The sequence below is a fragment of the Micropterus dolomieu genome, linkage group LG10, assembly GCF_021292245.1.
Source record: "Micropterus dolomieu isolate WLL.071019.BEF.003 ecotype Adirondacks linkage group LG10, ASM2129224v1, whole genome shotgun sequence".
NCBI lineage: Eukaryota > Metazoa > Chordata > Actinopteri > Centrarchiformes > Centrarchidae > Micropterus > Micropterus dolomieu.
The window spans coordinates 13,075,712-13,089,173 of record NC_060159.1 but is presented as its reverse complement, the minus strand read 5'-3'; positions in this window follow the sequence as shown (position 1 = coordinate 13,089,173).

Sequence of the window (13,462 nt, the reverse complement as noted above, 5' to 3'; positions counted from 1 at the left end):
ATGCACACAAGAAGATGGAGAGGAGGAGAGAGGTGTCAGCTCCTGTTGCTGTGAGGAGAAAATCTCAGTGAACTGTCAGGTGTGTGTGTGTGGGGGGGAAGTTGACCCATGCATGTATAAGTGTATCCAAATGTGTGTTTACACATCCCTCCAAAGTGTGTATGTGTATAAATGCATGCACTGTATGCAGGCATGCATTCATCCTTCCGTACCTTTATGCTGCTGCGTTGGCTGATTCCCCTGCAGCTTTAACAGCCTTTGTTTTTAAATCCGAGGACTCCTCCAAAAACTGGTCCCAGATCAGATGCACCAGCTCCTGCTCCTCAGTTTCAGGTGTCGCTTCCCTGTTTGTCACTGAATTATGCCCACATACCCAAAAGAGGGTGGAGAGAAGAGGAGGGAGAGTCCGCTGATGATGTTGCTGTCCGTTTTCAATAAGAGCATGTCACTGTGGGATTAGTGTGTGTCCTCAGAGATGCACTTGTTTAGAGTGCACTTTGAGTGGATGCACTGATTCCGTGGTGGTGTGAGCCTGTAAACAAACACCCAGGAGGTGTGTACATGAGGCGTGTGTGATGTGTCCAGCTGCAGTCCTCTGGCTTACACAAGCGCTACTTTATCAATGAAAGGCTCCGCAGTGAGCAGATGCCGCCTCCCCTTCTATCTCCTTCCATCTCTCTCTCTCTCCAGCTCCCTCACTGTCCTTTATCACCACTCTGCCCTCCCCCTTTCCCTCCGCTCACTCATTTTTTGTGCTGCAGTCGATGGTGGTGCCTCCTTCTCTCTCTCTCTCTCTGTATCCCTCCTTCAAATCCTCCTCACCTCACAGTGCATCCCTCCCGTGATTTCTTTCCCTTTGCTTGTCTCTGAAATTGTGAGGAGCAAAGAGTGACACCCAAGATATGTCTCCACCACAGTAAGCGTGTGAGGGTTTCATGTATCATATCTGTGTATGCCCTTGCCTCTGGACCTCTAACAGAGGGATAGTTTCATTTCCTGATGTGACACCCATGAATGATAAAGCTAAATCATGTTCCTTTAATGAATCAATGCACTTTAGGTGTGCAGCAAATCTGGCACAAAAATAACGTCCACGTTTCTAGTTCTTAGCCAGCTATATTGCCTTACAAAGAAATAATTATAAATTATAATTAAGCAAAAAGAAAGAACCCTTTACATGTAGTCTTCATATTCAACTAGATATCTGGCCTACTGAAAAAAATTCTTTCTTGTACTAAACCTGTATGTCTTTTTCATGTATCAATTAAAAGCTGATGTTTACTGATTTGATTTCGCCCATGATGAGGAAATTAGTTTAAACTTGACCTTTGCCTGCTGTAAGCTAACAAACTCAAACAACCTGAGGCATTTCTAGCAGCTAATGTCAAAGTGTGTCTTGAATTCTAATTGGGGCTAGATCCAAGGTATTGTTTGTGTGGCCTTTTTTTACTTTCACAAGAACAAACTGCTCATGTTGGAGTGTTTGGCATGAGTCAGTGAGATCAGCTTTTATCATGACTGGTTGGAGTAAAAACCTGCAGACTCTTTGAATCCACATGGTTGTGAATTGTTGCTGCCACTAAATTGGTCATGTTATCAATTTGAGTTAGTTTAGATGCATCAGTATTTTCAATGTAATTGTTGACTTTTAGGGAAATGTCATTATGCACTCAGGGGTTTCGCTGCTACTTGGTCTGGTATACTGTAGATGGTGATGGCTAATGTTAAATATGGTGACAGAGCACAGTGATGGTAAATATCGTCATATTATGGACAATTCTGAGTCAGCTCACAGACTTTACTACTTTTCTTCACTTTGCAATAGCTTAACATTTTGGCTAAATGCAAAAAAACCTGTTAGTATTAAAACATTTAGTATTATGCCATAATTGTCATTTGTAGCCTCTGTTGTTATAGTTATATATTCTTGCTTTAATCTGTACACAAACAAGTGCAACAAGTTGTGGTTTTTCGGGGAGTTACTGTTATGAACCATTTCTTGACAGGGCGTTGTAACTAGAGGGTGATTTATTTATATTAGAACTGCATATTTATATTTATATAAGACTTACCTATTATTTCTGCCTCACCCATTCCCAATGACTTTTTTTCCTGTCCCGTCCCAATCCCGTGCTAAAAAGCGAAATGGACTCCTATCCCAAAAAAATTTCAGCCTCGACCAGTCAAGTTAAACAATCCATCTCCTGGCTCCCGCTTCATATTTAGCATACAGATTAGAGTGGTACTGAACTTCTCATCTAACTCTTGACAAAACAGCAAACAAACCTATTTCCCAAAATGTTGAACTATTCCTTTAAATGTAATCCAACAGGGTATGAGCATGGTAACACTGCAGAATTAGGTACTGCTTCCTTTCAGAATCAAGTTTGATCTTATTTGCTCTATGGAATAATTCTATACAAGGAGATGTTAATTACTGAACATATAATAAGTACTAGTAACTTGCAGAAGCAGAAGATGTTGTAAAAGCGCAATTTTTCTGAAATGCATAAAAAACATTTGCTGAAATGTTTTATTTTGCATAAGTAGCCTATACAATAACGTTACTGTAATGGTCAAGACAGAACCAATTAGAAAGTCAATATTAAGAACCTGATAATTCAGTGGCAACAAACGCCCTCACCCCCACTCACTGTGTAAATTAAAAGATATTTCTTAATAACACTTGGTGGCATATGTGGTACACATTCAGTGGAAAATAAAACTTATTACGCAATCGAGTCAGTTTGCCTCAGCTTCATATTGAGACAGATGTGGTGCAATGACTGTGCAGTATTCACTGTAATCAGGATCAGTCAGATCAAAAGTGACTCAGCGGTAATAACACAGAACAATGATTGGTGAAATCAGCTTTTCAGGCAGCTGTATAAGAACTGAGAGCGGCCTGCTATTTACCGGGAAGCAAACATGCATTCTACTACCGAAAACCTCTTTGTTTTTGGCTTTACCAGCAAATCCTAAAATTTAGTTTGCCTAAGAAATGTTCTTTTAAACATTCTTTATATACCACACTTGGTTTCATCAATGACGTTGAGCAAAAAACCTCCTTAGAGTTGTTTTTAACTTGAGCCCTCCAATGGATTTACATACAAGGCTACATAAAAAGCCCAAAAGATATAAAAACTTGTTTGAGATATTAAGTGCATTTTTAAAACTTGCCTCACTGCAGCTAGGCAATAGAATAAAGGAAGAAAAAGCCTATTTTGACTCTTAACATTTAGGCATCAGTGGTTTTCTTTGTTGAATACAGTCACAAGATTGAAGGATGACAAAAACCTAGTTTGCCAAAATATCTCCTCAAAGAGCTGTAAGGGCTCCAGGGTGCTATTATATAGTCTGACAGTAGCAACACCCTTACATAACCGCAACAATTTCTCGCTCAAATATATAGCTCTATAGCACATAAATTATTCTATGATCTCCCAAGAGACCCACAGATTCTCTGCTGCTCTTGTGGATTCAAATGCAGCCAATAAATAATTAATAACAAGGTTTCTTAAATGGTTCAGAGAATTGCCAAAATGATCACAAAGTCAATAAATTATGGATTTTACTCAAAGTGAGCTAGAAGCAGTAAAGTATCATATATAACCACCCCCTCCTCAAAAAAAGCCTCTAACTATGACAACCACATGATATGTGGGGGTTGGTGTTTACATGTATTTCATGCTTATTATTTACAGTACATATTCATACAGTACATATCCAACCAAGAACTTTTAATAGAAGGCCAAGTAAGGCTGATTAAAGCCCTTGTGATGGTCAGAGGTAATATACACTTCTGTTTTCTCACTGCTAATGAGGTCCACTGGGCATGTTTTGATCGTATACTGAACAAGACCTGGTAAAAAATAAATAAATAAATAAATAACAAACTCTGCTAATCCTTTTCAGTCTTTTTAGAGAGAAAAAACACCACAACTCAACTTGACTTGATTCGCTCTCTAAAGGAAACTGCATCTGAGAGACAGCACAGACGATCTAAACAAACGCTGTGAGAGAATGTGTTTCTATTGCATTATTTTGGTTGCTTATCTTAAATCTTTAAAACTGCTAAAAATACAACTGAAAACAGAAATGTGTCTTCTTTTCTGCATCCACTTTTTCCTGTGGATTTTTCTATGCAGCCAAAAGATGAATCACAGTGTAAAGGGCAGCGAAAGCTCATCAATGGAAATCCATCATGCCCCTGTTTATCCTTGCTCTGCTCTGCAAGCCAAACATAGCGCAAAGACATCTCCACCAGTCAGTTTAACAGTATTCGCATCGACACAACAAGTTTAATTTGCGAGGAAAGAGCTAATCAACATTGCAGATGAGAGAATGTGTCCTTGCTAGCCTCTCCTTTCCTCACTCACTATTTTTGTCTTTGCCCTCTGACCTCTCTCTACTGCATCAAGTACAATTGATTTCCGCTGTCCCCCTTAGCTCTGCTTCTCTGCTCAAAAAGGCAGGGATCTCGCCAAGGGTGACATCTTCCTGGGCAGGGACAGGCTGGTCACTGACACCCGGAGGTGAGCTCATCACTGGGAACGATGCCCCGAATTTCCTCCACCATGTGTACCTGCCTGCATGCATCTCTGTGTTGTGCAAAAGTTATGTTCTGAAACATATTCACATCCACTGTCTTTTCTCACTTTCTTCCACTTTAGAGAAGCTAATCTTGACTCTCGAGTCATTTTCATAAATTAACCATATCCCTGCTCTGCTTCCACAGGCTGCAGCAAAGAGCATCTATAGGGAAAAGTGCTTCTTTCATACACCCCTGCCAGTCGTGAGTTCTCTCCCATGCTGAAAATAGTAACCCTGTCTCACACACATGTTGCCACAAAGCTCCCAATTTCTGTGAATATGATTCACCGGGTGAGAACCGAGTGTGCATATCTGTGTCTGCAAAGGTGTGTGTGCATTGTGTGAGGTCGTTAGCATATATGCAAGCTGACAGCATTTGTTTTGCGTGAATAATCAAAAGAAGGAAATGTGTTGGAATGACTGAGGATCAAGGTATGAGATGATGAAAAATTTCTGTGTCTGTGATGGTATCAGGATGAGTGATAATGAGTGCCACCTGCAAGTAAATGCAGACTTCTGACAGGTGCAGTAAACAACATTAATTCCCTTTGACGCCCACATTTGACTAATGAATAGAGTGATGAAAACCATTTTGGGAGTGTGAGTGTATTTGTGTATCTTTGTATGTGTTTCAGAGTCTGTAACACACACTCTTATTAGGTATACTTCACCTCAAGTCTCTCCCAGGGCCTAAAGTCAAGCACACTAAATCTATCATCACCTAATGAGCAGCACACACATGGTCACGTGCCTACTGTTAGTGTGTGCGTGAGAGTTAGTAACGATGGTGTTTGCAAAAGCGGGGTTGGGCTATGAGAATCTAATGGGGCTCACACGCACCTTCACATTCCAATGATTATGGTGCCTTTGAGTGAGGTTTGTGTATTTTTGTTTGCCAGGGTACAGTACTGTGTTGGTGTGTGTGTGTTGATGTGCGTGGGAGGGAGTGCAGCCATGAACCAACTCCCACTGGGACTGACAACGCTGCAGTGCTGAGCTAAGGAGACAGAGGGAAAGAGCTGGAGAGGAGAGAACCAATTACAATGGCTCACTGGCCGACGCTCATCACTGTGCTCAGTCAGCTAAAACAGCAACTGCAACACGCAGCAAGTGAGACTCCCTCACTCAGGGTTTATTTTACATAATGTTTCATTTGCCGTGACAATTCAAAATAAATGTTTTAGTTTTGGTACTTTTTAGAGTCTAGTCACATAACTTGGACTTGAGTCATACTCAGGCCACAAATTAAGTGGCTTATGAGCAGATCAAAAAATATTTACTCTATTTTTTCAGGATAAAGCTGAATTTCTACATTGTTCTTGTCAAAGAAAATCCAACGAAGAGATCAAAACAATGATTTGATCCTGTAAAAAGTATTGCCTGTGTAGCTAAAGGCTAATAATTCATCTTAAGCATAGAGCTCCATTTGAGAAACAGACCAAATGATCATTGGTTCTGATCTTTTAATTGGATTTGTTGACAAGAAAAATAAACAATAACAGCAGTCTTGTCCTTTAGCACCAAGTGCATTTTCACTGAACGTGGACTTGAGCTTAAGACTCAATCTCCTCCTTAAGCCCAAAGCTAAGAAACTTGCAATTCAGTGTTCAAATTTTTTCAGCTAAGTATCACTTGTTTCTAAATGTGTTTAATTATTTATGGTAATCTTGGAATTTTACAATTCTGGATTATATGTATAGAGAGAAAGGGACGGAAAGAAAAGAGAGGAGTGGGTGCCTGTGGGATGATATCAGTTGTATAAAAAGATGTTAAATTAAATGATAATTTCAATGTTCAACGTTACTGTTACATTGATTTGATGTACACTTAGCTATTGCCCTGTCAAATGCTGGACTTGACTTGGGTTGAGAGTGTCAAGACTTACTTGTGACAATGACTTGGTCCCACCCTTGTTACCTGGTATTTATGTAACATTTCAATTGTTACACCATTTTCATTTTCTGTTTGTTGGGTGAAAACATAATCTGATGGTTGTGCCCTGCCCAATTTTTAAACTTAACATAGATTGGAAATCACATGTGGGTCAATGGTCGACATTAATGGGGTAGACCAAAAAAATAAAACACATGACAGTATAATGGAATCCCATACAACTAACCCAGACCCTCTAACTATGACCTCAAAAATGACTATATGATTGAATCAACAGTTTACAAACCAATTCAGAGCACTAGACATAAGCCAAGTCAGGTTTTGTACAGTACACTTTAATGATAATGGAAATCCAAAGTGTTTTAGATGATGTATTACATAGAAACACTACCTGTTAAAGAAACACTACCTGCTCCTAAACATGGCATCTTTATATCATCAGGACACAATTAACTCTTTTTTTCTTAATGGACAGGCCACATCATTTTGAAGACAATGTGTCCATTTCACAGAATTTCAGTAGACCACTGTCAGGAATCTGTAATGTGAAAGTACTCTGTAAAGTGTCACTGGTCTCACTCTGATAGCAAGGTGATAGAAAATGTCCAAGTCAGCTACGTGAGAGTGGAGCTTTATTTTTAACTGAAGGTTGATGGTGTGATATCAACTTACCGTATATGAGCAAGAATGTATTGATTAAGGAGGACCTCGTACCTCCAAACTGTTTACATTCTGTGAAGGGAATTCACAGCTAGTCAGTGCTTACTGAAGAAGAAGGTTTCAGGAAACTGTGGATGTCTTATTAGCAGCAATATTTTTTTGAATCCTGGCTGGGGAGACTGGCAACAGTGCAGAGTGAGAATACAGTATAGTACCAAACCAAATCTGAAGATTCCTTCTTGGTCCACAATAATTATCCCTTTACAAAATATTAAATGATCAAAAAATTTTCAAAATCAGCTTATTTCCTGATTAGGATACGGTCAAAAGCTTCAGTACATGTTGACCTTGAGTTGAGATTGTTTTGTCAACTTAATATGTGATTGTTAAGATATATTTTGACATTTGTATGCAGGTGACTGGTTACAGCATCACGAAGAGTTAATATACTGCATATAGTGGCATTTACAAGACAAGAAAATTCTAATTCAAATACAGTATCATTAATTCTACAAGGTTAATACAGTACAATCATATGTGTATGCATTTCAGTCTGTTTACAATGTGAAGTTTACATGCACTTGTGACAACCTCCTGTTTGACTGCTTTGCCCTCCTACATGGGGGTGTTGTTCAATACCAATCTCACCATTGGTGCAAGTGGGACAAAAGAGAAAATAAAAACACGTGGTTGTCAGATGTGGGGAGATGTCTCAGATAGGTGAGAGAAGTGTCAGGTATGTCAGGTTGACTCACCTGACACACACACACCTGATGATCACCATCTCATGACTGAATGTGGTATGTGGTCTGATGTGTGACGTATGTATGCGCATAGAAAACGGGTTGTTAAGGTATTGGCATCGCATGGTTTTCCTCACATGGTTTTCTTAGCAAAGATAGCCAAGGAATTTGAAGTATTTGGTTGTGATTTTAAACAAGGTGACCTATTTATTCTTTAGATATTCTGAGCCAATCGCCTGAAGGGACAGGAAGAACAGGAGCTGTGAGAACTCATCAACCATGTGACAGGCTGGGGGAAACATGTTATATAATAGAATATCACAATAAAGTTATTATAACAATGGCCTACAGTGTACAGTGTGGGTGCACATTTGCTGGTTTCATACATTCCGTGTATTCAGTATTTTGCATAGCCATCAATTACATCTTACATGACAACAAGTACATGAACAATTTTGCACCAACATGTAATCCATATGGGTTGTTATTCCTTTCATGAGTTCCGAACCACACAAAAAAACATAGCAGAATCTCTAAAATACATTGTGGTCACATGACAATCCAACCATTTGAGGTGTTTGTCGTATGGGGAACAATGACCTCATGCTAGTGTGCTATACAAAACACATTAGTTGAACATCTTTGTTATTTATATTAAGTTCATGTTGAATATTTATTATTATAGTTATAAATAGAGAGCTTGCAATATCTTTAAATGATGACTTCTGAGACTTAAGTGTCCTTAAAGAATATTTGGAGAAACGGTTTATGTGAATCACATGACCCGAAAGGTACAGCATGTGAGGTATGCACTGTATGTGTGACAGTGTGCCATATACTTTTGTTCATGCATCATGCAGTTACACTGTGTTTATTACAGCATACAGCACGTCTAACTGACTGACTTCACTCAGACTGCGGACATTTACACTCTAACTGCACCAAAAAGAACAGACAAACAAAACCATTCTAAATAATTACGTGGTGAAAACTAAATCTGCAGCCATAAAAATGAATAAGATTATAGCTTGTTTTCAGCACAACGCAGGTCCTCTGCACATTTCTGACCCTGTGTTATTTCACCCTGCCTTGTGACTTGGCTGCCCCATCTGTGTACCTTGTCTGCTGTATGACAGACAGCTCAATCTCTTGACCTAATCTTTCTTAGGAACAGGAGGAAGTGAGACAGAGGCTCTGGCATCCTGCCTTCAGCTGTGCTTGGCAGGTGCTACATGCCTGAGAGAGTGACGCATACGGTAGACAGTCTGAGCAGGGAAGTTTGGGTGGGAATCCAAAAGAAACATGTCAGACTTAGCAGTGGACTTAGCTAAGTGTCTTCTAAATAGAGTGCTTTTCTACAATCATATGTCAAGGCATGATCAGGCAAACAAACTTGAATAACTATTATTCAGAAACAATCATGAAATTATATATGTTTTAAATCCATTTTTAATATCAGCTTTTTGCAGCCAACTTTTGTTCAAACCTGTCATTCCCTTCCTTGTCTGTCTCTTTTGATCCAATAATCATTATTAAAATATTCAGCTCTCTCGCCATCTGTCTGTCTGTTAAGCGGAAGCCTAGTGACCTTTTCAGTTAGACAGTCTTCAATGGGGGACTGACAGGAATAAGCCTGGGGAATGAGGGACATATTACCTGCTCACACGCACGCGCAAGCACATACACTCACACCAGAATATGTCTCTGAGGACACAGAGCAAAGGGCATTTTATCATATCTTCTCATCTTTGACTTCATACTGAGGGTAGAATAAAGAGATACACACACCTGTTGCATGCACACTGCAACTCCAGCTTTGGTGATTTGCATGTAATTCTGTGGAGTGCAAAATGGTGCAGATGTACATATACGCTGTTCTAATCATATTTCCAAATGCAGATCCTTCTAAAGGCATTACATTAATTTTGATTTTCAGGAGAGAGTGCAAACCCTGACACTGTGCTTTCTGTGTATAACAAAATGCACTACATTTTTGTCAGGCCAAAGCAGGTACCACAACTCAACCTCAGGTGCAAAACAAGTTAGGTTGTTTGGAGCCAGGGTGCATGTGATAAAGATGATATAGCGCCTGTTAATTTGCACATCTGCACAAAAATAGATGGAAACCATTTTACTCTTTATAAAAAGAAAATGTCCAACTTCTGTAACAAACCCTGAACACCTCAACTGAACTTTACAACCAAGTTATATGAGTGGAAAGTTTAACTAGCTGTAAAGTTTCACACTACACATGACACATGTCTTTATTCATAAGGGATATGTTTTTTCCACAGTTTATTTTTTTTTCCATAGGTTCTGAATCTCCCAAATTCTGAATTTCAAGGAAAAGTCGATGGATTGGCAGGGGAGTAGATTTAGCCTGTGGTGCCTCTGCTATAAAAAAATAGTGTGAATCATAAATCTTCTTTCCTTCCTCTAGGCTACTGGTCCAAGCAATGTTTTTGTCATTATCTCAATGTCATCTGTTCAATAGTGACATCATGTTTGAAGGTAAAGTTATATTTTCGTGGATACTTTACTATTTCTTAAAACAAATGTCATATCATGGTAATGCATCCATATCTATACACATTTATTCAGTTTTTTGAAATTCTGTAATTCTTATGTGTATCGGTTGTTGTACTTATAATTTATTTTATTGTATTAATGTAAGCCTTATGTTTTAACCCACAGCTGACTCATGGTCAACTCAAAGTAGCAAAAAACAATGGACTTTTCCCATTGTCTGTTCTCCGTCCTTATGGTCCATATCAAACCTTTACCTTACTCTGTGTACCTCTCTCTGTCAGTCCCATTGAACCAGCTGTGAAATTCCAGTCTTTCCAGGAACAATGGGAAGCGTCAACTTCAGAGGAGCGATCCAAGCGATGGCTCTCAGATAAGGAAGTCTGCAGGAGCCATAGAGAGCACACAAGCGTGCAGCAGCACTATTTACAGACATGCTTTGTTTCTGTCTTTTGTCTCTCAGGCGGCTCATGGCATGCCAATCATTTCCCTTTGCCTGACCTGTGCTTCAGAAATGATATCACATTTTATATTTACTCTGTACCTTGTAAGGTAATCTTATGTGCCACAGTACAAGCAGTGATAAAAAACAAACTATGATCTCAGGTGTCTCACTGAATATCAGTTGAACGGATTCAACTAATTCATATTTAGCCTTAATATACACTTTCATTTCTCAGTTAATATTGATGCAAATTTTGAATTAATGGTAACACTTTATTTTAACTCTCCATATTTATTTACATTTTTAAATAGACCTAATATATAAGTACTTAAGAAGTGTTTATAACACACTATAATGTGGCTGAAGCAAATATAAGCACATTTTAAATCTTAGTAATGATTGCTTGAAAACACAGTAAAACTAGTCCTATGTACAAATCATTCACAGGCAGGTGCTAGAAATATATATAAAGCAGTTATTAGTTGTTTATACAGCAATTATTGACGTATCATAAGAGAAGTAATAGTGTCAAATACATCAATAAACACTTATAATATTGTTATATATTATAACTACACTAACAAGTGGCACCAGTGAAAACAATGGTCTACATATTTACACACTATACACATTTACTGACACACAATATATATATACACGTATACACACACAGACACACACACTCCCCTCTTTTCTTGGCTCAGTTCAGTGTGTCCTTCATTGTCCACTTCCTGCACAACGGTCAGCTGCTTCCTATGTGGCGCCACACCAATGAGCAAACACCGACCCCCCATCGCCACAGTAACACTATGACGGGGGTCAAGAGCAGAGGGACAAAAGATGAGAAATGCTGATAGGGAGAAAAGGGACATTCCCGTGTTCAAAGTTGAGTAAGTTGCTGAAATTGCAGAGCGATTTTACAATACAGCAGGCGATTCAGCCCTAAAAGGTATAAGATCATGTCACAGACCTTAATTGGACACTGCCTGGAAAATCCAGGAAAAAAATCCAGGATTGTTGTGAGAATGTTCCTTTGTTCATAGATATGGGGGGAAAAAGCACCGCTGAATGATTCACCAGTCATACTTGTCCTTTATAAAAGCACATAGGTTGTTAAGTGATCTGATTAACTTATCTTCTAATCATCCAATTTTGCTACAACGGTTCCAAGACTTTCTGGAGTGATTCTATTCATCGTGAAAGATAAATCACGGGTCAAGGCATCTGCTTTAGCTATAAGGCAAGAATTCCAATTTCATCTTCAATGCTGTGGACTTGTAGGGGGAATCAGTTCAAAGTGAAATCCTTATAGATTGTGAGAAAAGATACAGTGAGCCAGATGAATGAAATACAGGGGAGTGTGCTGGAGGGGCGAGTAGAAGAAAAAGATGAATATAAAGAGGAGAGAGAGATGAAGGCACTGGGAGAAGAAAAATAGAGAGATCTGACAGGAGGACAGCTCTCTTTCATAAAGAGCATTGGATATGAGCCTCAGTCTGTCTCCCCAGGGGATGTGGCCTGGTTTCTCTTTTCCCAACACACACTTACTCACATATACAGTGAGCTGTCAGTAGAAGCTAACACTATATTAACCAACAGCACAAACAAAATATTTGCAGTCTGAGACATGAAAGTAGGTAATAAATATACGGTTAATTCAAACATTAATGCCCACAGCCAAATTACTTTCTCTTGGGGTTCCTCTCCCCTCTTTACGTATGGATGAACTGAGACTTTGATGCAAACTTTAGTGAGAAAAAAAAAACACTCTAAGCATCAACAGTAAATGTCAGCCTTTGGTGCTGTTTCCCCAGCAACAAGGGCTCCTCCACTGACACAGACCTCAAAAGACTTAAAAGCAACATGGTGACATGTTGCATTTAGCATCACAGTCCAGGTTTGCACCTCCACTTGCACTCTCCTAACAAGCTTGGTGACATCAGTAACCACAGCAGCAGTGACACAGGTCAGTGACACACTGTTGTGCAGCAAAACAAAAATCACAGGCAGAACTGAAGAAATGTGAAAAATATTATATCTCAACTTTCACACCAATGAGATTGAGCTCTCTTGATTCTGAAATGCAGGTGAGGTCCAATGAATTAACCATATAAATAACCTCAAAATTCACTCTAAATGAATAAATCTTGCTCATTTTGAAAATGTCAAGAGATTGATTCAGCATTCCCATTAACCCCCAAAACGTCTCGGGTTACGTATGTAACCCTGGTTCCCCGAGAAGGGGAACGAGACACTGCGTCGGTTACGACACTATGGGAACGCCTCTAGGCGTAGCAGGTCTGAACGTGAATGAAATCACTCCAATCCTATTGGTTTGTTGCTAGAACGGTAAGGTGTGACGGAATAACCGGAGGAGTATAAAGCACACCTGTATACACTCATCATTAGCTTAAACTATGAAGCAGGCGCTTCAGGCGGGGAGAGAGGTGCGGCGGGCCGACGCAGTGTCTCGTTCCCCTTCTCGGGGAACCAGGGTTACATACGTCTATGAAGATTCTCAGTCATCCAGGTCATAGTTATCCAACGAAAGTTAAAATCAAGGGCAACTGGACTTGGTTGAAGATACTGGAAGACGTTTCGT